General features: G+C 46.3%; 1 long non-coding RNA gene across 2 annotated transcripts in view; it reads left to right on the top strand.

Moving 5' to 3' along the window:
* Nucleotides 1-24,034, top strand: part of LOC111775264 (uncharacterized) — a 67,276-nt gene that overhangs the window by 23,567 nt on the left and 19,675 nt on the right. Inside the window, exons 5-8 of one of the 2 annotated variants that reach the window (XR_011438645.1) lie at nucleotides 7,148-7,262; nucleotides 9,621-9,846; nucleotides 12,358-12,472; nucleotides 15,463-15,517. This is a non-coding gene — a long non-coding RNA (uncharacterized lncRNA). The remainder of the gene's footprint in view (nucleotides 1-7,147; nucleotides 7,263-9,620; nucleotides 9,847-12,357; nucleotides 12,473-15,462; nucleotides 15,518-24,034) is intronic. The other variant, XR_011438644.1, reaches the window with a different exon arrangement.

Here is a 24,034-nt window from a genome sequence, read left to right on the forward strand (position 1 = left end):
GATAATCATCTACCATTCACAGAGCCCTGTGATGTGCATGGGACTGACAAGGGACACTGGGGTCTATGAGGAGCCTTCGCTCTCTTACTCAGGGAGTTTGTAGCCTTCCTATTGAATGGGCCCTGGTGACATGCATGCGCTCTTGCTTCCAATCACCACCCGGGCTATTAAGAACAGGGGCTTTTGGGCCAGAACTTATTTTAAAGTGGTTCTGTCATTTCCTGGCTGTGTGATCTTGGGTAAGTTACTTAATGTTTCTGAGCTTCAGTGACCCCTTGGGAAGGAGAGAGGTTTAGTAGAAAGAGCAGAGTCTTTGAAGTTTGAATCCTGGCTCTGCTACTTACTTGCTGTGTGACCTTATGCAAGTAATTCACTCTTGGGATCTTGGTTTCTACATCTGAAAATTGGAAATAAAAATACCTACTTCACAGAGTCGTTTTAAAGATTAAATGAAAAAACACATTTCAAGCACAAAGTCTGTGTATCTTAGATGGTCAAAAATGTAATTTTCTTTTAACCTTTCCCTTTGAATGAAATACAACCTTCTGGGATAACTCCTTCCCCGTCTCATAAATGGCACTACTATCTGCCCAGATGCTCAGGCCAAAAACCTAGGAGTTATCTCAGATTCATTTTTTTAATATCATCCCCCATTCTTTAGCACACAAGTCAGTAGCAAGGTTCTCAGTTTGACTCCCAAATGTATCTTGAATCTGTCCTCTCCCACCGTCTCTATGGCTATCATATTAGTTAGAGCCACAATCATCTCTCCCTTAGCAGTTTTAAAATATGATCCCCAAATTCTTTGACCAAATTCTTTGGTGGGATTGATGTTCTCTCCCCTTGAACCTGGATGGGCCTGGGACTACTTTGACCAATAGAGTATGGTGGAAGTGATGCTATGTGATTTCTTATGATGGGTCACAAAAGATTTCTGTTTGGTTCTCTTGGATCACTCTCTTTGGATGCTCCCTCTTGTAACTGAGCTACCATGCTGTGAGGAAGCCCAAGAGAGGCACATGTAGGGGTTACAGTTGACAGTTCCAGCTAAGCCCAGCTCTTGCAGTGCCCAGCCATCTGAATCGTCCCCAGCCATTTGAGACTTCCCCGCTGAGGATCTAGACATCATGGAGCAGAGGCAAACCATCTTCACTGTGCCCTTTCTGAATTCTTGATCCACGGAATTCATGAGCATAATAAAACGATCAGTGTGACTAAATTTGGTTTGTTGTGCAGCGATAGATAATCAGAACACCCCCCTTGACTACTGCAATGCCCTCCCAACTTCTTTCCTTGCTTCCACTAATATCTATTTCTCTACACAGCAGCCACAGGAATCTTTTGGAAACATAAATCAGATAATATCACTCTGTCACATAAAACCCTTCCAAACTCCTTACCTTATTAGGCCCCACATGACCTGGCTCCTGCTGTTACATGCACGCCAGAGGTGGGACACTAGCATCTTGCTATATGAAAATCAGAGGCTGGCCAAAGGCATATGATGTGGGACACAAAAATCACCTCTTACAGCTCAGTTCCAGCTTCCCAGTTCAGGAGCCAAGGCAGTATCTCCTGTACCTCTATGGCTGTTAAAACCCTAATCCAAGACCCCAAACCCTCTGGGAGTGGCCATGACCTTTCCTGTACCTTTTTAGTGCTGGCTTCTCTCTTGATTTCTAGTACAATGACAGTTCCCTTTCTTTCTTTCAAGTGCAGCTATGATAAGAAAATAATATCAAATGTTCCTATGTGTTTGTAGCCAGAGGGGAGAACTGCATCAACTCAACAGACCATGTGGCAAGAAGTCTTAAAACTCTCCTTATTTGTACACAGGATGATCAGCTATTTCACTTAAGAAATAAACTGAAAAGTGGTTGGAAATTAGAGCATTTGGAAAGGTGACCAGGTAGAAGATCTACATGCTCAATCACTTTTTGGTAAAAATGGTGGATTAAGTACACTCATTTAAATTCACACTGTCCTGAAATGCCACTGAAACTACCAGTAAAGGGTTCCTTTTTTTACCTTAAATCCACAAAGATGGGTAGAATGAGAGTGGAGACAAAATCATTCTGGAAGCTAGAAAGCAAATGGATAAATGGTAACTTAAGTAGCTAACGTGAGAAAGAAGAATCTTAAACCAGAAGAATCCTAAGAACCAACCAGATGGACACAGACAGAATCCTCTAAGGCTCAGAGATTGGTGGCACTAGAAACTTTTGAGATTGGATGTAGGGCAGGCAATAAAGAGGATTGGTGGAAAGCTGTTTAAAAAGCAGTTAGGGATGGGAGTTATTGCTTGATGGGTACAGAGTTTCTGTTTGGGGTGATGAAAAATTTTGGAGGTAGATAGTGGTGATGGTTGCGCAACATTGTGAATGTACTTAATGCCAGCTGTAGGCTTAAAAATGGTCAAAAGGGCAGGTTTTATCTTATATATGTTTTACCAAAATAAAAAAAGAAGCAGTCAGCCCCTTGCATCCCCCAACTCCAATTCCTGGCTGCTGGGTAAGATGCCTTCCCACCCTGGCCAAAATACGAGTGCTTTATTTTCTGGAGAGGTAGAAGAGAGGTTCCATGGACAGTGGGGCACCAGGCACAACTGAAGTCAGGGGTACCATTTTGAAAATAGGAGGACACAAATGACTGAATGCAAACCAAACGCTGAGGCTCCCAGCCTCTCCGCTGCTCTTGTCCCTACTTGAATCCCAGATCACAGGCCTTGACCTTCCTGGCAGGAGACTGGAAGAATGCTCTCTGTGGAATCTGGGTAGTTCAAGAAAGAAGACTTGAAGAGACTGACATCGAAATTTCCTGGAAGATGGCCCAGCCATATCATTTGACAGTGTCGTTCACAACAAACAAGTCTCATCAATGGCCTCAGAGCCTCCAGTCAGTGTTTTAGGCCCCTACTCTTAAGTTTGATCACCAGAAACCTGAGGAAAGACTCTGATGTGAAAGCCTGAAATCCAAACAAGTCATAGGCAGGCAGAAAAAGGCAATGGGGAGGAACCAGAGATTGAAGGGAGAAGAAAATGTCAACGAAAAAGGCTCTCATGAATATCTTTAGAGACATAAGAGATGACACTGCATCTATGAAACAAAAAAAGAATACTTTTAGAAATGCAAATCATGTGAGCAGAAATGAAAAACTCAACAGAAGGGTCAGAAGATAAAGCTGACCAAATTTCTTAGACAGTATAACAAAAATGGAAAAATGCAAAGTAGAAGATAAAAAATATATAAATCTATCTAGCTATCAGTCTAGGATGTTCAACATCTGAATGATGAGAGTTGGAAGGAAAAAACAAAGAAAATGGACAGGAGAAAATAATCAATAAAATATTTAAGAAAAATTTCCATTGCTTAAGAACATGAAAATAAATCAACACTAAAGGTTTTCATCACAAAATTTTACAGTACTGTTATATTAGTTTTCTATTGCTGTGTAATAAATTACCATAAACATAAGTAGCTCAAATCAACATACATTTATTATATCACAGTTTCCATGGGTCAAGGGTCTAGACACAGTTTAGCTGGTTTCTCTTCTCAGAGTCTCACAAGGCAGCAGTGGGATGAGTTCCCATCTGGAGCTTGGGGTTCTCTTCCAAGCTCATGTGAGTTTTGGTAGAATTCAGTTCACTGTGGTTGTAGGACTGAGATCTTTGCTTCCTTAATGGCTGTCAGCTAGGGCTGCTCTCAGCTCCTAGAGATCCCTCGGTTCCTTGCAACGTTGCCCTTTCACAGGCCCTCTCACAACACGGCAACTTACTTCTTCATAGCCCACAGGAATATCCCTCACTCCAGTCTAAGACAGAGTCTTATATAATGCAGTCACATGAGTGACTACCCCATCACCTTTGTCATAGAGCATAACCTCATCAAGGGAGTGACTTTTCCTTCACCTTTGCTATATTCTATTGGCTAGAAGCAAATCACAGGTTCTGTTCACACTCAGATTAAATAAGGGAGTAACTCACGGGAGTCATCTTAGAATTCTGCCTACCATAACTGTGGACCAAAAGAAGCTCTTATAAACCTTCAGAGAGAAATAAATAGCCTTATTCGAATGATCAGGAAGTAGAATGATTCAGCCTTCTCAACAGCAATGTTGGAAGCTATGGAGTAATGCTGTCAAAATTCTGAAATGAAAGGATTTCCATCCTACAATTTTATACCCAGCCAACCTGTCCATTGAGTGTGAAAGTAGAGTATAGACATCTTTGGGGAAAAAAAGTCTCAAATGTTTACCTCCCACACACTCTTTCTTAGGAAGCTGCTGAAGACTATGCTCTATAATTCAAAGGAGTAACTAACAAAAGGAAGACCTCTGATCCTGAAGACAGGAAATAAGGAGAATCTCCAGCACAGTGGTGAAGGCACATTCTCCAAAGAGAAGTCTGACCAGATCAGAGCAGGTCAGAAGGCGTGGCAAGGGGAAATTTAAGATGAAATTGGTAGAACAGCTGAGGTGAGTGAATGCGATGAAAAAAGATTTAGACAACTGGCAGGGAGATTTTTAGCTGAATTTGTGATAAGAACATAAAAAATTAATCAAACAGAATAAAAGATATTTATTAACTCCAGGGATATAAAAAATTATTCAGGAAAGGAAATGGAACTATGTGGCTCAGCTCTGAATAAGTATAGGTTCATTATGATGTAAATACTGACCAGTAATCTAACCAGAGTAATGATATATAGTTCTGAAAGGAGGGTGTGATGGGTTGAATTGTGTCCCCCCCAGAGATGTTGAAGTCCTAACCCCCAGTACTTGTGAATGTGACCTTAGTTGGAAATAGAGTCTTTGCAGGGATCAGGTTAAGGTGAGGTCATTAGGGTGGGCTCTATTCCAATATGAGTGGGGTCTTTATAAACAGGGGAAACCTGGACATGGAGGCAGAGATGCAGTGGGACACCACCTGAATATTGGAGTTAGCTGCCACCAGCCAAGGAATGACAAAAATAGCTGGCAAAAGCACCAGAAACTAGGAGCAAGGCATGGAACAGATTCTTCCCCATAACCCTCAAGAGGAACCAATCGTGCCAACACTGTGGTCTTGGACTTCTGGCCTCCAGACCTGTGAGACATTTCTGTTGTTGAAGCCCCCAATGTGTGGTCCTTTGTTGCAGCAGCCCTAGGAAGCTAACACAGATGGGAAGGATGTGTGTATTGGTGGCGGGCAGGAAAGGGAGAGGAGGGGGCTAGCGCTCCATCTTCTTTAGTGGGAAGTTCACAGATCATTCCCACAAATAAAGAATCAAGAAATCACAGTATCAGCAGTAATAAGCATGGTACTTAGAGATAGCAACGTAAATACCAAAAGAATCATCTGAAAGAATTAAAAGTTGTTGGGGCCGGCCCCGTGGCTAAGTGGTTAAGTTCGCACACTCCGCTTTGGTGGCCCAGGGTTTTACCGGTTCAGATCCTGGGTACGGACATGGCACTGCCCATCAAGCCATGCTGAGGCGGCATCCCACATGCCACAACTAGAAGGACCCACAACTAAAATATACAACTATGTACTGGGGGGCTTTGGGGAGAAAAAGGAAAAATAAAATTTTTAAAAATTAGTTATATCAGTGCTAAAAAAAGAATTAAAAGTTGTTGCGTATGGGGATGAGATAAGGATGTAGGGAAAAGGAAGGCTGGAGCTGCTGTTTATCATAGGAAAAGTCTTTGAACCAGATGACTTTTCACCTTAAATGCATAGACTGATAAAAATAAAAACTTAAAAAATGTCCAATATATCAGCAATTATTAACTAGAAAATATAAAAGAGACAAGAATGCCATTCACAAGGGCAATGAAATCCATAGAACGGTACCCAAGAATTATCCTGAACAGGACACGTGCCAGATCTTTCTGGAGAAGACTCTAAAAGTTTACCAAAGGACAAAAGTAAATAAAAACTGGACTGACCTTGCCCTAGGCAGTGCATGTGATGGAGGAAACAGCGGATGAACATCACAGCACAACGTGCAAGGGGCTACTTGACTGGGGAGAGAGTGTCCAGCTCTGCCTGGGGAAGTCAGAGGAGGTTCTACAGATGATGTGGCCTTGGAGTGAAAACTTGAAAGGCAGAGAGTTCTTGGGGAGGGAGGAGATATTCCAGCCTGAACCAGCGGACGTGTGTTTGGGGAATAGTAAGGTGTTTGACACGAGAGAGAAAAGTGGGCATGATGGAGGATGGCAGGAGATGAAGCTGGACAGTGAGGCAGAAATCGGGTTATTAAAAAGCCGTGTACACAACGGAGTGTTGGCTCTATTTTCTGGGCATGGGAGCCTTTGAAGGTTTTCAAGCAGCAGAATGAGAGAGAAGGTGATGTTTGTCTTGTCATATAAGCATGTGGGTGCCTTCTCAATACAGAGGTCGTTGTGGACAGAGAGCCTGTGTCACTGGCTTGAATTCTTCAGGCAGGCTCTGTAGGACACCTCCCGACAGCCTGCCCAGACCGTAGTGAGCCATTGCTCCAGGGGCGTTATTATCTGGTGTTAGGAACCCATCTGAGGAGGTGAGCTCTACATCCATCGCTGCCGCCTCCAAGAGAGGAAGCTGGCCCAGGTGCAGGTGGGTGGGGACATAGCACTGGAGTATCCGAAGCTCCTGCCTTCCATGGCTCCTCCTGCTTGTCGGCAGTGGGCTGAAACGCCAGGCGGAGACACCACAGTGCCTGCACAGGCATGGCGGGAGTGTGGGCTCCTCCTCCAAGGAGCCCCGAAAGCGCCTGTGATCAGCCATATTATAATGGTGAGCGATTATAAAAGGAAAGTTGGTGACTCTTCTTAACTCCAGGAACAACAAGGGCTTTTGTAGCCATGTTGCCTATGTCCCTCTGTAGACAACCTCGCTCATGGGTGGGAAGCCAATGGTCCCAGGTGCTGTGTGGCTGAGCGGGGCTCAGCGTCCCTGGGGCAGGGGCACACTGAGAGAGGAGGAGTGGCGTGGAGACCTGCTTCTGAGACTCTCTGGCCGGGGGTCAGTAGATGTCAGCCTGTTCCTCTCACACTGTCCACCTCACGGGCCACCTCCAGGCTCCAGTGTGCTGGCCTTCCCGGGGTTCTCCAAACATCCTGGCCAAGTCCAGCTTCAGGGCCTTTAAACTTGCTTATCTGTTTCCTGGAATGTTCTCTCCCCAGTTCCTCCCGTGGCTTCTACTCATTCTCTCAGGAGGATCTTATCTGCAGTGTTAACAGCAAGAACTCCGGAGCCAGCCTGCCTGGTGGGAACCCCAGCTCTGCCACTGTGAGCAAGGTACTGGCTCTGTGGCCTGAGTGGATGGGTTGTTGTGGGGATTAAATGAGTCGGTGTATGTAAGCCTTTGGATAGTGCCTATTCCATGGGAAGCCTGTGTACGAGTTAGCTCCTAGTATTAGTCAATTACATATGTCACCTTGTGTCACAGTAGTCCTCCGTGCATCCCAGTCATTCTCTCCTCTTACCCACTATCTGAGAATATATTATCAATCTGTTTGTTTCTTGCTTCCCTCTCCACCATAGAACACAGGAACCACGAGGACAGGGACCCCGTCTGTCCTGTTCACTGCTATACGTTCAGTGCCTAAAGTAGCATCAGGCACGCAGTAGCTGCTCAAGAAATGGGTAATACTGCTAAGGAACTTCCGGTTGTAAGTGGGTAAAGTGCTTCCGAGCTCCTGTGTGGCATAACACAGCTTTTCCACAAAAATTAGTTTCCTTCTTTGCTCAGACTCTCTTATAATGGTACCACTTCAATCCGTAGAGTAGTGAACAGGATGATCTTAAAAGGTAAATTTATAAGCTGCTGTGATCTATGCAAATTGTTTTCTAATAATACATAGGATATAGCCCAGGGTCTGGATTTTTGCCCAATGGGCTATTTTCAGCTCTGACAAAATCACAATGTGACTTTTCTTCTGAAAGAAGAGAGAGAGATGACTTCTCATAGACAATAGAACCCAAAAGGAGCTGAGGTGGGGATATATATGAAGGACAGCACAGCAGAGCCATGAAAGCTGGGGGACAAAACTCGTAATACATAACTTGCAGAGCTTGTTGGCCAAGGCAGGCCTTCTTCTCTTTTCAAAAGAGAATAAATCCCAAGATTCCCTTGCAGCTAGGTATGGGCTTATGACTGGTCTTAGCCAATGGGATATAAGTGGAGGAGGTAAGTGGAGCTACCAGGAAGGTTCCTTGAAGGGACTTTTCTTCCTTTTCTTTGACCTACTGTCTGAGAATGAAGATATGATGGCTGGAACTGGAGCAACCATCTTGGCTCGTGAGTAAACAGAGGCCATGGTTGGAGCTACAAGAGAGAAGGAGCCTGGCTTCAGGAGGCTTTTGTGGAACAGAGCTGCCACTATCCCTGGGCTATTCATCTCTCAGTTTTTATTTGAGAGAGAAATAAACTTCTATCTTTTTAAGCCATTGTTGTTTTGAATTTTCTACTACTCATAGCCAAACCTAATCTTAGCAAACACAGCATCATAAAGGATAAATACTGAACTAAATTTTGACCTATTAAATAAAACCTAGGGGTTGTCTGCAAAGAGAAAGCCATGACACAGGGAGTGCAGACCAGTATGGGTAAAGGTCACAAGATAAGAAAAAACTCAGATGAGGTTAACAGACAGGTCTCTTAGCTAAACCCACTGGAACATTTCCTCAGTTCTTTAGTGATAAAAAATTAAAAACTAACACCACTGCCTTGCCAGGTAGCATGGAAGTTCCTTTACTTAAGAACAGGTCATATTCTTTGTAAGGCTATTTGAGTCCAGAGGGACCAAGGCCCTGGGAGCATTTCACTTAATCAGAATGTGAGTCCTCTGAAACTTTAAAACCAGCAGATGCTTCATCTTCAGAGAGATAAGTATTTCATGTGCCATCCTTTCTCCAAAGCAGATCAGTTCCATGTGCTAGGGTGGTCTGCGGAGCTGGGTGGCTCTCTCCTGCCTCCACCTGCGGCTCATGGAGCACCTCCAATACCAAGAGAGGCACACATCTCACCTCCCCACTCACTCTGATGTTGTGCCAATTTGAAGGGCCTGGAACGTATGATCCGCACCTAGTTATCCACAAAGGACCATGTGTGCACCAACACCCACCCCGTCTTCACTTCCCTTGTTTTTGTTTATTTATTCCCCATTCTCCCCCCATCTCCCCATAGACTGTAAGTATCTCAAGTGTAGGGACTACATCTGTTCCAGTCATTAATGTGTTCCCAGTGGCAGCAAGTATGTTTGGCATATATTAGACACTCAATAAAAGAGGTGCTGAATGAGCAAATACACACTTCAATTACAGCACTTTGATCACACTCTGCCACCAGATCCTTGAACAAAGTCCCAGCTCTCTCCTGAATTAGCATCCGGCTCACAGGCAGCCCACATGGGTGCTTGTCCTATAGCGCCCTGTGCTCAAGTTCTCGCGTTCGTCCTCTCCCTACTCCCTTGCTGATCATCATGGACGCCTTATGCGTACCGGGTTGCACGCTAAGCACTCCGTCCCTCTGACCCGTGCCTCCTTTGGAATGAATCACAATGCACGAGCGCAGTCATTATTTTCTCTCAGCACTTTCAATCTTTTATTCTCTCTCCTTTCAATTCCATCACAGTTGCGCCCCTTTTATTTCAGGCACATGAAAACATCTGCTGCTTTTGGACTTTCGGGACACCATTGGATTAATCATGTTTGCAAAATACCTCAAAACGGAGTAGAAACCCAGCAAGATTGCTACTCTTAAATGGAGGACTCTGTGGTCCAGTCTGGAGGGAGCTTGTGCTGTAACTATCGCCATCTGCTGGTGGGAGGCTGAGCTGATGTGATCTGAGCGACGTGATAGAGTGTTGTTTGTATCTAGGTAAGTTTGTCACTTGGAAATTCATAGGCAGAGAATTTTTTTCTTAACCTGTAGTTTATTGGATTCCATTATACTTAAGTTAAATCCAGAGCATAATCTCTTTTAATGTCTTTCCATAGTGTGTGAGTTCCAACATTCTTATTTATTCCTTTGTGTTGAATCCACAGTGTCTGGGAAATAAAGGATTCTACTGAATATTGCTATAGTTCAGTTTGTCCCAAACTGTGTTTTGTGGGACATTAATAGGTGTTCCCACCTAAAAAATGTTTTTGACAAAATAAATTCGGGAGCCCTGGCATACCTCACTCTGGGATATTCACAATGTGTATTATCATTTAAAAGTCTTTTTTTTTTAAACCTAGTGTTTCTCAAACTTGGTGACCATAGAACTTTTCCCTGATGTAACATCTTGTATTCCAACATTTTTAGGGACATGTTGAGAGATATATTTTCTGGTAGATCATATGTTTCTTGGAGTCAAGATTTTGGTGCAAAAGGGGCCAAAACTGTAATCATAGCACTCCTGACAGAATACTGCCTGTGCAAAGCTCATTTCAGTCCTGCTGTGCAAAGCTTTAAACCAGCCCAGCTAAGGAAGACAGTAGCTGCTTGACATTTTGGAAAGGGTCCTCATGGCTATCTAGTTAGGGACACTGAGCATCTTTCCCCAGCAGGTAATGCAGAGTCTCAGCGATTGTTGCATTTTGTGGAGGAGAAGCCTGAGAAAATTCCAGACGCTGCAGAAGGCTTGAAGTACTTGCCTTGATTTTGAGTAGGCTCATCTTGGCTTGCACATGTCTTAATCTGAGTAAGGCCAGGATTATTCACCGTGTGGGTGTGGCAGCCCAGGAGGACAATGACAGAAGTCCCAGTTTCACATTGTTCTTTATTTGGTTGTACATCCAATGCATCAAAATGATAGAGGATGTTCCAGGGTCCTTCCAAGAGCTCAAGCTGGGAAGCTCCCATGGTTGGGCATTCCTTAAAGACTAGTCATCCCACCAGAATTCTAGAGATTGGGTTTGTGTGTGAGGGAGCGGGGGTGAGTTATAAAACATTAGAAAATGTCCTGGGTGTCAGGAATTTAAAACTGAAATACTGAAACTCAACTTCTGTGGGAATGATGATATTATTGGGCATTTGCACTCCCCTGTTGATGACTGGTTGTGCAAGGTCAGAGTTTGCAACTCTCAGCCTCTAACTACTCTGTAAGAACTGCAGGAAGTCAGCTGACTGTGGGTTCTGGCTGTGGATGCTGTTTAATGGCATTATTCCTAATGCTTTTAGAGTCCCCTCTTAAATCCACATAAGTGCTAGGTGCTAGTTCTGGCAACATTGCTATGGCCAACTGGCCACAGGTGACCAACCTAAAGATTTGTTTGACTTGATGATCAACAGCTCCAACCTTCTAAACACATTTTTTCTAAAGTTAAATTTCTGACTTTCAAGTAAACTGATGCAGTGGATGAATTTAGAGGAATGACCCTGGTATTTGTTTAATTCCATGGGGAATATTTTTGGAAATCTATTGCTAACTTCCTGTTTTTGGGGTGGTCCATTGGCATAAATATCTCAGACATGGATTCCCAGACTCAAAGAGGCTTTTGTGCTGCTATTTTAATGATCAGCATCAGCATCATTACCAATCCTTACATTTGTAAAGCTGTATTCATCAGGACTCTTGGTGGCAACTGATCGCAACCCAATTCAAGCTGGCATAGCATAATGAGGCTTTATTGGCTCACAAAGGTTGAGAGTCCGCAGGTAGAGCTGGATTCAGTCACTCAGTCTAAATAACACCTCCCCTTCAGTCTTCATGGCACTTATCGTAACCTGGCATTATATTATGTGTCTACTTGGTATTTACTTATTGCCTGGGGTTCCCCCTGGACTGCAAGCTCCAGTAGGGTAGGGTCTTTCTTTTCTTCATCACCAAATACCAAACTTCCAGAAATGGACATGGAATATAGGAGGAACATAATAGCTAGTTGTTGAATGAAAGAACAAATGAATGAATTCATACAGGTACTCAAATGACATCACTGGAAATTTGTCTTTAAAGGTCTTTTGTCCTGCTTCTCTCTCTGTTGCTTTCATTCTTTGGAATGCCCCTTCCCTTGTCGGGACAAGATAGCTCCCTGCAAAAATAGAAACTTGTTTTTTCTGAATAGAACCAGCAAAAGGCTCACTGGCCAGCTTAGGTCATATGACCATCCCTCATCCAATGAGCATGGCCAAGGGGATGCTGTTGGCTCCAGCGAACCACAGAGTCTGAGGGTGGGAGGATATAGGCTTGAGCAGATCTGACAGGGAACGTGGCTAGAATAATAGAGTTTATTAATTGTTCTCAGTTGCACTTTATCAACTGCTCCTCACAAAACCTCGTAAGGAAAGTAGAACAGTATTACCATCCCCAATTCACAGATGAGGAAATTGAGGCTCGAGGAGGTACACTTCTTCGAGCAGTTAGGAAGTGGTGGAGCTTCAAGTCTTGACTTCACGTCTTTTTAGGCTTGACCCAGTGTTCTTTCTGCTACATCAGATCACCTGGCAGGATAGCTTCTCAATGTGGAGGAAAATGACACATGGCTTCTCTTTGCGGAAGGGACTGTAAAAGTGGAAAAAGGTAAGAGATTTGATAAAATCCTTAAGAGGTTTTTACTTCTCTGGCCAGGTGACTTTATTTCTCTTGCTGGTCTCTCTGGGGAGCCAAGTGGTTGGAAATGACTGGTAATAGCTCAAAGGTTTTGCCTGGTACACAGAAAGCGAGGACTCAAGATGGTATGGGGAAGGAGTAGCAATAACAGCAAATTCTCTGAGCCTGATGACCTGAATCTGGAAAAATAAATGGCATCATATTTAGGCAATTCACAATCCCCTCTGAGCCATGTGGAAGCACAGAGGTTTATCTTCCTGCCAGCTTTGCACACATGTATCGAATACCAATTTTACGAGAGGAGAGGAATCTCCGGGACCATCTGGACCTCTAACTCTCAACCACTGTTTCACGGCCTGGTGAGCCAAAGTTTTAGCACCTCATGCCTGTGCCTCCCCCTGCCCACTCCCCCCACTCTTTCTTGATCTCAGTGGCTGTGTCTCTTTTGCTCTCTCCTTCTGGGGTCAGTGGTAGAACATTTATAGGATTTACCAGTTCACAGTATGATTTCGACTGGAAATCATTGATCTGGTGGTTTCCCAGTTGGAGAACTGGGCTGAGAAAAAGTAATTTGTCCAAGATTGTGGTGCTAAGCGGAGGAACTGAGCCTTAAACCCAACTTTTTTTTTAAACTTCAGGTTGTTTCCAATAAGCAGTGCTTCTCAGCCTGGCTGGGTCCCACCCGGGGGTTCTGATTTAACTGGTCTGAGGTGTGGCTGAGGTATCTGGACTTTCAAAGTCTCCCCGAGGGATTCTAATGTGTAGCCAGGGTTGGGAACCTGAACAACGCCCCCTGCCACTCTGTGGGGTGAAACGCAAGGCTGCTGCTCACTCTGGAAGAGGGTAGAGGAACTCGGGGTAGAAGCAGGTTGGAGAGCATTTGAGAAGCTTATAGGAGAAAGGGAGAGATCCAATATCTATGGAAGCTGCCTGAGCTGGTGGAGGAAATCGATATTGGCTTCTTGATGCAGACTGTGTAGAGGACAAGGCCACCGCCAGCCCCCAGTGTTTTTGTGCAAATTAGAAAAACAGCCCCCGTAGGGAGACTCAGCCCTGCAGGCACCATGATTGGCAAGACGATGGTTGCCTTTTGAATTTTAAAAAGGACCCCCTCTGCCTTAAGGATAGAGCTTTGCACCAGGCACGTGGCCCACTGAGCAGAACAAGGACTGGGTTTTGGTGTCCGTGTGCCCAAGAATGGGGCAGCCTGGGATGGGGAAGTCCAACCAACTAGCAATTCCATTCGTCTACAAGCTGGGTGTCTGACACTTTCTAGACTTGCCTTACTGTTAAATTCGTGTGTTGGCACACAGGGAGAAACACATGGGGTCCTACGACTCTAGTCCTTGAACTGGTAAGGAGAAATTGGGTGATAAAGAAGACCTTAGAGTCTTTGGGAAGCTTCCGTGCTGTCCCAGAGTGGATGCAGCTGGCACAAGCCCTAAAGCTTAAGAAGGTGGAACTGAGTGGAGTAAAGGAAAGATGGCCAATCCGTAGTACAAGACTTAAAAGTAAGATGGCTCAAGAGAATTGGAAGATTGTTAAAAATATAACTCTTCTAAAATATTTTTTCATGTTACAAAACCAATCCAAACTAATTACAGAAAATGTAGAAAATAGAAATGAGCCAAAAAGAGGAAAGCCATTACTCAGAAATAACTACTAACAGTTTTTTGTTTATCCTATCAGTCTCTTTTCTGTGCTTATAGATACATTTAGGATCCATTTATACATATTGCAAAACGGAATCATATGTATAGACTGTCTTGTAATCTGCTTCTTAACTTAAAAATATGCCACAAACAGTCCCATGTAATAAGCTATTCTCCCACCTTGTTATTTTAATGGTTACATGGTAACCCATTTAGTGATTCTATCATAATTTATTTAATCAATCCTTATTTTGGAATTGACATTATTTCTAGTTTTTTAATATTATCAATAGAGTTTGATGAACATTCTTCGAGTATTCTCTCTTGCCATTTTCCTGAATAAATGCTTAGAAGTAAAAGTCAGGGTCAAATACAACTTGCCAAATGACTCAACAGGAAGATGATACCATTTTCTACTCCTATCAGCAGTGGGTGGAAATGTGGGTTTCCCAGAACCCCCTCCAACGAGAGTCAGAACAATGGCTCTGATTTAGCAGTTTGATGCTCTAAATGACATGCACTGGGGTGCCCTTCCTGGGATGGAAGGGCAGAGGGTGAGACCTTGAAGGTGGGCAGTCCCAAAGAGCTGGTTCCAGGAGTGTGTTCTCACACAGTGAGGTTTCAGAAAGATGTTCATCCCCCCTGTGCTGAATCTGAGCCTCTGGAGTGCTTCCTCCCATGCTCACAGCACCAGGGACAGAGTTCCTTCCAGGCATGGTGTTCATGGGCATCCTCACCGCAGGCACCTGCAGCACTGCCTGTGAGCCCAGTGGGAGGCACGGAGTCTGGGGACAAGCTTCTTTAGAGTTGGAAGACCTGGGAGGGACGCCATCAGCTCCCTCTCTGAGAGGGCTGGGAGGCCTTCAACACGTTGCCAAGTGAAGAGGACGTTGGGCTCTTTTCTTAGAAACCTCTTTTCTTTTCTTTTTTTTTTAGTAATAAAGTTTAATTTTCATATAGAAATAATGCACATTCTCTAAAGAAGATGTGGAAAGCATGGGAATATAAAGTGAAGGAGAAGTTATTCATGGACACACCACCCGAGGATGAATGTTGGTACCTGTCTTTCCAGTCCTTTGTGTGTGTGGACGTGTTGTGTCCACACACAATTATTCTTTTTGTGTAGTTGCAATTGCACCTTCCACATTATTTTTCTACCCTGGTTTTTTCATTTTAACATCATGTGCATTTTCCATGGTATTACATAGTCTTGATCAACATTTTTTGATTATGTAATTTTCGGTTGTGTGAATGGGCCACCATTCGTTGTTCACTATTAATGTTTAGATTATTATTTCCACTTTGCAGATGAGGAAACTGAGACCTATAGGAGGTACAAGATTTACCCAATATCACAAGACAGGTAAGAGGTCCAACCAATATTTTATCCATTCATATATCAGTTAAATATTCATTCATTTGACAGACATTGATAGAACACCTGCTATTGTGTCATATGCTATAAGGCCTTTGTGAGGCCTAAACAGTATTCCTGCTCATGTGACATTTATAAATCAGTGGGCAGTACAACCTTGTTGGAGCTGTTACAGAAAAGTTCCTTGGTTCTATAAGATCTCAGAGAAAAGGCGCTTACCCAGTCTGGGGTCTGAAAATGCTTCCCGGAGGGGGTAATGTCAAAGCTCAATCTTACAGGAAGAGTGAAAGTTTGGGAGAAGGGTTAAGGGAGCAGCCACATAAAGGTCTAGAGGTGAGAGGGAGCAGCATATGCTCTGGGAACTGCCAATAATTGGCCACGGTGCTTGTTGGGAGAGATGGGGCTGGATCTGTAGGTGGGAACCAGCTCATAATGAGTTTGTATGGCCTGCCAAGATCTTTGGATTTGATCCTGAAAGCAATGGGAGATTGTGGGTGCATTTTAGGCAGGAGATTTGCATCATCCTCTTTGGATTTTAGAAGGAGCCACTGATGTCATGGAGGGGACTGGACTGGGGAGATTGAAGTCAAGGAGATCAGTTGGGAGAATATTCAGATGAGAGGTGTGGGGGCTCCCACTGAGGCTGGATAGTTGGGATGGAGGGGAAGGTATGGATTTAAGGAATAACTGGAAGGCAAGGCAGAGAGCAGACACAACTCTGTGAAGTTTGCCTAGAGGACAGGGCAATGTGATGCCATCACTGAGTCTGGAAATCCATGAGGAGAAGTGCTAATGAGCTCTATGTGGACCTCTGTCATGGACTTGTTTGAGCTGCCCTTGGGACTAAGTGGGTGGTTGGGTGCAGAGAGGTGAGAGGTTTTTGTGGAGGTAAAGATTCAGAGTCATCAGGGTGGGGGTGACGTTCAAGGCCTGAGGGAAGGTGAGAACCGACCTGGAAGCGAGCAGAGCAGGGTTGGTAACCTACTGGCAGTCATGGACCCCTGCATGGATCTTAAGAAACCCATGAACCCCCAATTCAGAAATCTACAGAGAGAAGAGTTTAACTAGTTTACATACTTTTCTTGGAGTCTGTGGGTGCTCTGAAGCTCATCCTTGGCGTAGGGTGAGAAATGAAGTCTAAGTTGGCCTTTGGGGGACACCAGTATTTCAGGGGCAGGTGGAGGGGAAGCCTTAAAGGAAACTGAGAAGGAACTGCTCGGGGTGAGGGTATCGGAGCAGAATGAAAACACTGAGAGAATGATGTTCTGGAAAGAGGGAAAACAGTTTCATGAGGACAAAGGTGATCGACAGTGTCAAAGGGTCGACGTGAAGGTTAAGGTTAGGTCAGCGTCACCTGAAGCTGCAGCTCAACAGGCTGAGCGCCAAGAATCCTGGAAAGACCCAGGCTTCTGATTCACAGGCCAGCACCCTCCCTGCACCCTCTTCTATTTCGTGACTCTCATTTAGAATCTCAGGGGAGCGCATTCATCCACCACAAAGAGCCACTCCTAGTTTATTACAGGGCTCGCTTTGAGCACATTTGGTGCGTGAGAATAGGAAATTGCAAATAGGTTCTGGGCTGAGGCTGTGTGGTGATTATTGCCCTCAATTCTTACCCCTGTGTATACCCAGGCCCTTTGCTAGGAGGCTTGGTAATCCCTTCCACAGAAGAGTGAGTATATTTCCCTGCTCCTTGCCTTTGGCTCAGCCATATGACCTGCTTTGGCCAGGTGGACATTAGCAGACCTGATGCAAGAAGGAGCTTGGAATGCCTTGTGGAGTTGGTCTTGCCCTCTCGAGCTTATGTCGTTGCCTTGAGAAAAGCCTGGCTGGGTAGCTCACCGCTCCCAGGAGGCGGATGAGAGGCATGTGGAGCAGAGCCGTCCCTAGCCGACCCTCTGAAGACGAAGATGTGCTCGGTGTTGTACGTCACTGAGACCTTGAGGCTCCTGGTTTCAGGGCCATCAGTGAGTTCTACAGCCTGCCTTCAACACAGCCCTCCTGGCTCCCCGAAAGCTTTCCCCTTCTCAGGGTCCCCCTTCCTGCCTCCCTGCTGGGGCGTTGCTTCCCTGCCGTAGACTCGCTCCCCCTGCTCCCAGGACCTGATCTGGGGCAGGAGGGGCTGCACAGCTCCAGCCCACCCCCGTTGCCAGTCTGCTTATTTCAGACGAGCCCTGCATGATCTGCATGCCTTCACGTCTGCTGTTTCTTACTCCGACCTGAGGCCCGTCCCAGTCAGATGCCCTTCAGTTCTAACTGGGGTGAATTAAAGAATTCATTCAACACATTTTATTGCAGTCCTACTGTATACCAGTCCATTAAAAGAAAACTCTCCTTTTTTTTTTTTTTTTAAAGCAAATAGTTGTTTGTTTTCACGTAAAACACACCCAGTGTAATGCCTGGACGTAGTTGGTGGTCTACTGGTGGCAAACACATTGCTATTCTAGAAAATACTTTAGTGAGTATATTTGTGCATAGATCTTGGTTTCCATTTTTAAAAAATTTCTTATATTTTTAATTACAAAAGTAATGCATGCTTGTTTTAACGAATTAAAATGTCGAATTCCATTTCAATTTTAAATTAATTCCCAGGAGCTTGGTTTGTGTGTCTCCCAGGGAAGTGTCTGCTGGGTAAAGTGAGGCTCAGCTGTGGCTCAGTCTTGTGCGAGGGATGTGTTCTGCGATGGGCCCGGCAGGGGGTGACTTCCCCACACGAGTTAACTGCTGCTGTTGTTACCGTCCCCATCAGCACCGTCAACAAGCAGACCCGAGTGCTCAGACTGTGCCTTCCTCTGCCAAGGTGATGCCGTCCAGGCCCTTCCAGCAGGCCTTCCCAGTGCAGCCTCCTTGGCCCCCGCTTTGCGCTCCCCTTGGGACTGCAGATGAGCAAAGTGCCCGGGGTTGCCACCTCCTGGCTTTCTCCCAGAGGCGCTGGGTCACGGTGAGCAGGAAGCCTTCCTCTGAGTGCCCTCCGCTCCTACCATTTGGTGGCCTGCATCGCTCATTGCTCCCCTGAGATGGGGATTCCTCCGCAGCCCTCCTGTCCTCTCCTTCTCCATCCTCCTAGGCGTGCAGTCAGTGTCCAGGCCCTTGCAGTTCCCAAGCCTCCTCTCCCTTGCATAGTCTCGTGGTACTGTCCTCTCCTCCCCATGTGGCTGCCACTTTGCAAAGCTCAGGATGCCAGAAACTCCTGCTAGGAACATCGAAACGGCCTCCTCTCTGGTCACCCTTCCTCCAGCCTCTACCCGCCGTTGCCTGAGTTCAAGTGTATCTCCTGGCTCCTGATGCCTGGAGACCTTCCATGGCTCCCCCTTGTCTTGTTAAATCATTCTCAGTTGCTTCAAGGTTCACGAAGATTTAACCTGAAACTACTTTTCCAGCCCTTTCCTCTTGCCTGCTCCTTACGAACCCTGCAAACGGCCAAAGCAGACAGTTCCTTGAACATGCCCCTCACCACCGCCTCCCGGGGCCTGCGCATGCTCTCTCCCTGGTGGGAATGTCCTCCATCCCTACTTGTCCACTCTACTCATTTTAAGAGATGCTCAGATACCCCTTCTCCATGGGCCTTTTCTGATTTCTTCAATCAGAACTGATTTCACTTTGCTCTGGGTACCTTGGTACCATCACTCCTCTGGACCAGGATTTCTCCACTCGGCTCCATTGAGATCAGAGGGGTGTGTATTCCTTGTGGTGGGGGCTGTCCTGCACGTTAGAGGATGTTTAGCAGCCTCCCTGGCTTCCACCCACTACATGCCAGTAGCACCTCCCCACCTAGTTGTGACAACCCCACATGCCTCCAGACATCGCCCAAAGTCTACTGGGGCAGGGGAAGGTAGGGGGATGAGTCACCCCCAGGTGAGAACCCCACTGCCTTACAGGAATATTTATGCAACAAATGCCCCACCACACTTGGTTTGTGTCTCCCCTGGGATGGTGCTGCTTAATCATGCCAGCCCCTTTCAAGCTTCTGAGCTTTTCTTCATGCTGTTCCCTCTCCAAGGAATGCCCTTCACTGCCCTCCTTCATCTGATTTCTTTCTTAGCTTTCAAGGCCTGGGTGGCAGGTTGCCTCCTCTTGTAGTCCTTCCCAACCAACCTCCTCTTTCCCCAGGCAGGATGGATGGCTCTGCTGCCTGAGTTCCCTCAGCACTTCGCACAAACTTCCATCACAGCCCTCACCAGACCAAGTGTGTGTTATAGAAAAATAGTTGAAGGGTTTGTCTCCCCAGGAAGAATGTGGGTTGTGGGTGGCAGGGACCTCGGCCTGCTGAGGCATCCCCAGGTGTGCCAGGGCCCCGCACAGGTGGGAGCACCAAGCACGGGCTGTGCACCGGGTGGCCACACGTGTGTGGGAAAACCAGCACCTGAGTCCCAGCCCTAACTGAGGCATTTACGAGTCGATTGATTTGGGGCGATGCATTAAGCTTCTCAGGAGCCTTAACCTTCCTCTCTGTAAGACTGCGTTAATAAGAGCATCTATCTTACGGGATTGTTTTAAGGATTTAGTAAATTAATACGTGTAAAATGCTCACCTGATACCTGGCGTATAGTAAATCCTCAGTAAATCTTAGTAATGAAGGATGAATGAATGAATGAGCGTTGAACTGGGCTGCCCAGGGAAGCCGAACGCACAGGCTGGTCCATCCTGCTCTGTAGCATGGATGCCTCCCCGGGGAACAGAGCCTTTGGCAAGGAGCGCAGTCTGCTCGGGGAGAGGGGCCGTGGGCTCACTTCACGGTGAGGGAGCCAGGCTGGGCGGAACAAGGACAGACATTAAAAACCTATTTTCTCACTGGGCATAAGTAATTGGCAAAAAAGCTCTAAATCCATAGCTGTCAGGTGAAGTCATTTCCGAGAGAAAAGGATGGAGGCAGAGAGCTGGAGGGGGAGCGGGGTGGGAACCCGAGGGAGGGAGTGAAATGCAAAATACGATGCTGGAGAGGCCAAGCAGAAATCCTTCCGCTTCCCCATCCCAGACCGGATGGTCTCCTGTTATCAAGCCGCCCTCGGTGTTTTCCTCTTCTCTGGAAAAAGAGATTTCTAAGGTGGTCATAGAAGGAAAGCCAGCCCAGGAATTATTTAATGAGCCGGAATGAATTGCATTTGAAATCACTTAATTGGGATCTGGGAGCGTTTAACTGCACCCGGGATCTTAACTAGAGTGAGGAAGGATCTTTGTGCTAATTGCTGGCAGTGATAGTTCTACAGAGAGGGAGAGATAGCAGCGAGCAATTAGCAGACAAGGGGTAATTTTGGAGCCTGGGCTGCTTGGCTGGGAGAGTGAGCACCTTGGGTGATGCATTAAGCTTCTCAGGAGCCCCAGTCCCCCAGCAGGGGGCAGGCGAGGCCTGGGACCCTGGGTGGGGAGGGATGGGGGGGGCATTCAAGAGGAGAGGTAGGGGACCAGGACGGGGCTTCCGGCAGTGGAGACGGGGTCCAGCATCTTTCTGAGGGATGGGCAGAGGGTTGGGGATCTCCAGAAGGGAGGTAAAGTGAAGTTTCCAGCCTCCCAGGGAGCCCCCGCCCCACCTCCCAGAACTCCAGCTTTGGGAAAGCGGTGGACTTTGCCCAGATTCCAGGGGAGGAGCAGAGCCAACCTCACGTCTGTTCTTTCCGTTCCGTTCCATGCACCTCACCTGGAGGTCGCTCTCTTGGGTGCCTCATTCATCGCTGATTTTGCTGTGGAGAGTAGGGTCCTATTTGTTAGTCTGGTGATGGACGAATAACCCTGGCAAGGTATTATTAGCCCCATTCTACAGACGAGAAAACTGAGGCTTTTGATTGTGACTCAGTTGAGGACACAGTCAGTGAGTGTCAGAGGGTGACCTAAGACCCAGAGGTGTGTCCCGAACATCCGTCAACTAGTAATCATTGTCATGGTGTTCAGACACATGAATGCCATCGTCCCTGTCCTCGGGGATGAGTCTACCAGGCTCATGCTCTATAATCATTAATAATTATGAAAAGTGTAAAATGCTAATTTCCATGCAAAAGATACAAATGAAAGCCAGAGGGGAGAGGGGTCACTTCTGAATGGCTGACGAGCAAAGGTGTCACCTTGGAGGAGGGACAGAGTTTGGACATGTGGAGATCTGGAGGAGAGCCATTGCTAAGCGAGGGCATTAATTGAGCAAAGACGGGAAGGTGGGAAGATGGGGGACACGTATGGGAGACATTGGACATTTCTGTGTGTCTGGAGAGGAGGGAGAGCTAGTGGGAGAGTTGGGGTCAGATAATGGAGAGTTCCACATGCTAGGTCGATGCATGTGAACCTCATTGTGCAGGCAGTAGGGAGCTATGGATGGTTTTAGAGCTGGGGAGCAGCTGCAATAGAATAATCTGGCAGTGGTGAGGGGAAGGGCTTGCAGTGGAAAGAGGACAACTATGGGAGCCAGTTAGATGGTTCTAGTCTACAGCAGAGGCATGAATCTGGATGGGGACAGCAGTGTGTAATGGAGAGAAGACCCCTTGCCCATGGTTTCTCTGCCCTCAGCACCAGCACACTGGCTGTCATGGGGGTGCTCTGAGGTCCTCCCCAGTAGCTGGACCTCGGCCTGGAATGGAAACACAGATCCTGGACAACACGTGTATGAAATATGGGCCACGAGGCTGGTGTAGCCAAGAGGTCATCTGGGCATTGGGACCCGTCCTTGTTCTTGGCAGATGACAGCCAGGGCCGCCCATGACCGTGGGTGCTGACCCTGTCTGTGGCTGCAGCCTCTCTCCTCTCTGAGGTCTGCGTCTCGTCGTCTGGACGGTCCAGAGAGCCTGTGCTAGAGCCTCCTCAGCTTTGAGCAGGGGCGTTTTCCAGCTCTGAGCTGTTGGTGGAGGCAAAGCGTGGCCTTACAGGTGTGGCGGGGCTTGTCCCTGGAGCTGGGCAAGCAGACCTGTGAGGAGGGGGTTTCCACTTAAGGATGGAAGCAGGGGCTGGACCTCATGACCTTTAGGTCCTTTCCCACCCGGTTCCGAAATTCCCCTCACTGTGCTGCACGTTCCTTTCATTCTTTCCCCTGTGCCGCCTCCTCCAGGAAGACTTCTTTCACTCTCCATGGCCACTGCGTGCCTCTCTAAAGACCTGCTTCCAGGGAGAGTTGCCTACAGATAGATTTGTGCCTGATTTGAGGGCAGAGCCCGTGTCTTGTACATACTCCCAGTCAGACCAGCAGAAGGCAGGATGGAGTGAAATTTGTTACTAATACTGTGTTATTTTGCTATTGTAAACAATACTCACAATAATGATAATTATAGCTACCACTGCTGACCGTGTGTGAGCATCTCAATGTATTATTTCTAATTCTCCAACAAACCTGCAAGGGTGGGATCATTCCTACCATATTGGAATGAAGGAAGTGAGGCTCAGAGAGGCCAAGTCAGTTGGCCTCTGTTCTACAACCAGGGTGGGAGGCATCAGGATTCGCTCCTGGGCTGGCCGACACGAGCTCTCTGTCTCTGTCTCTCCCTCTCTTTGGGTGAAATTGGATTGTCGTGCTCATACTTCCAAATGTCATCTCACAGTTGGATAGAATAATCAGGAAACCGTAGCGAGTGTGCAGAGCCTGGGCTCCTGTCCTTCTGAAGGTCCTCCTAAGGGTTTAACCCATAACATGAGGTTTGCTTGTTATAAATCCTCCGGGAATGTGACTGTCCACGGTTCCAGGCCACTAGGCAGAGTGTTAGGGCTGGAGGCTACACTTGACAGCTCCAACTCTGAGCAGAGGCCGTGAGAAGATGCTATTGCTCTGGGGTCTTCCAGCCCGTAGGTGGAGCTGTTGGACCCTGGGAAGACCCGTGCGGTGGACGGATGGAGGGAGCAACGTGGGCCAGTCCCAGCTCAGCTCTACAAAACGGAAGCCTTCTTTATTTCATAACTGGCCGTTTGTACCTCCTGACCCCTTCACCCAGTTTGCCCACCCCCTCAACCTCCCTCTGCTCTGATAACCATCATTCTGTTCTCTGCATCTTTGAGTTTTGTTTTGTTTGTTTCGTTCCTTAGATGCCACATATAAATGAATCATAGAGCGTTTGTCTTTCTCTGTCTGAGTTATTTCCCTTAGCATCATACCCTTGAGGTCCATCCACGTTGTCACAAGTAGCAAGATATCAAGTCATGGGGCTATAATGTATGGCATGTATACTAGAGTCAATAATACTGTAGTGTGTATTTGAAAGTTGCCAAGAGAGTAAATCTTAAAAGTTCTCATCACGAGAAGAAAAATTTGTAAGATTGTATGGTGACTGATGGTAACTAGACTTGTGGGGATTATTTTGCAGTATATACAAATATCGAATCATTATATAGTATACCTGAAACCAATATGTCAATTATTCCCTAATAAAAAATATGTTTATGAATATAGTGAAAAAAAAAAGAGAAGGCACAGTGGTGTTTATAAGAATGGGCTGGAAACAACCTAAATGACCACTAAGGTGGGCCTGGTTCCATCAATTATGGTACAGCCACATAATGGAATGCCACATAGCCATTACAAATTATGACATAGATTTA

This window comes from Equus caballus, chromosome 1 (genome assembly GCF_041296265.1).
Source record: "Equus caballus isolate H_3958 breed thoroughbred chromosome 1, TB-T2T, whole genome shotgun sequence".
Taxonomy (NCBI): Eukaryota; Metazoa; Chordata; class Mammalia; order Perissodactyla; family Equidae; genus Equus; species Equus caballus.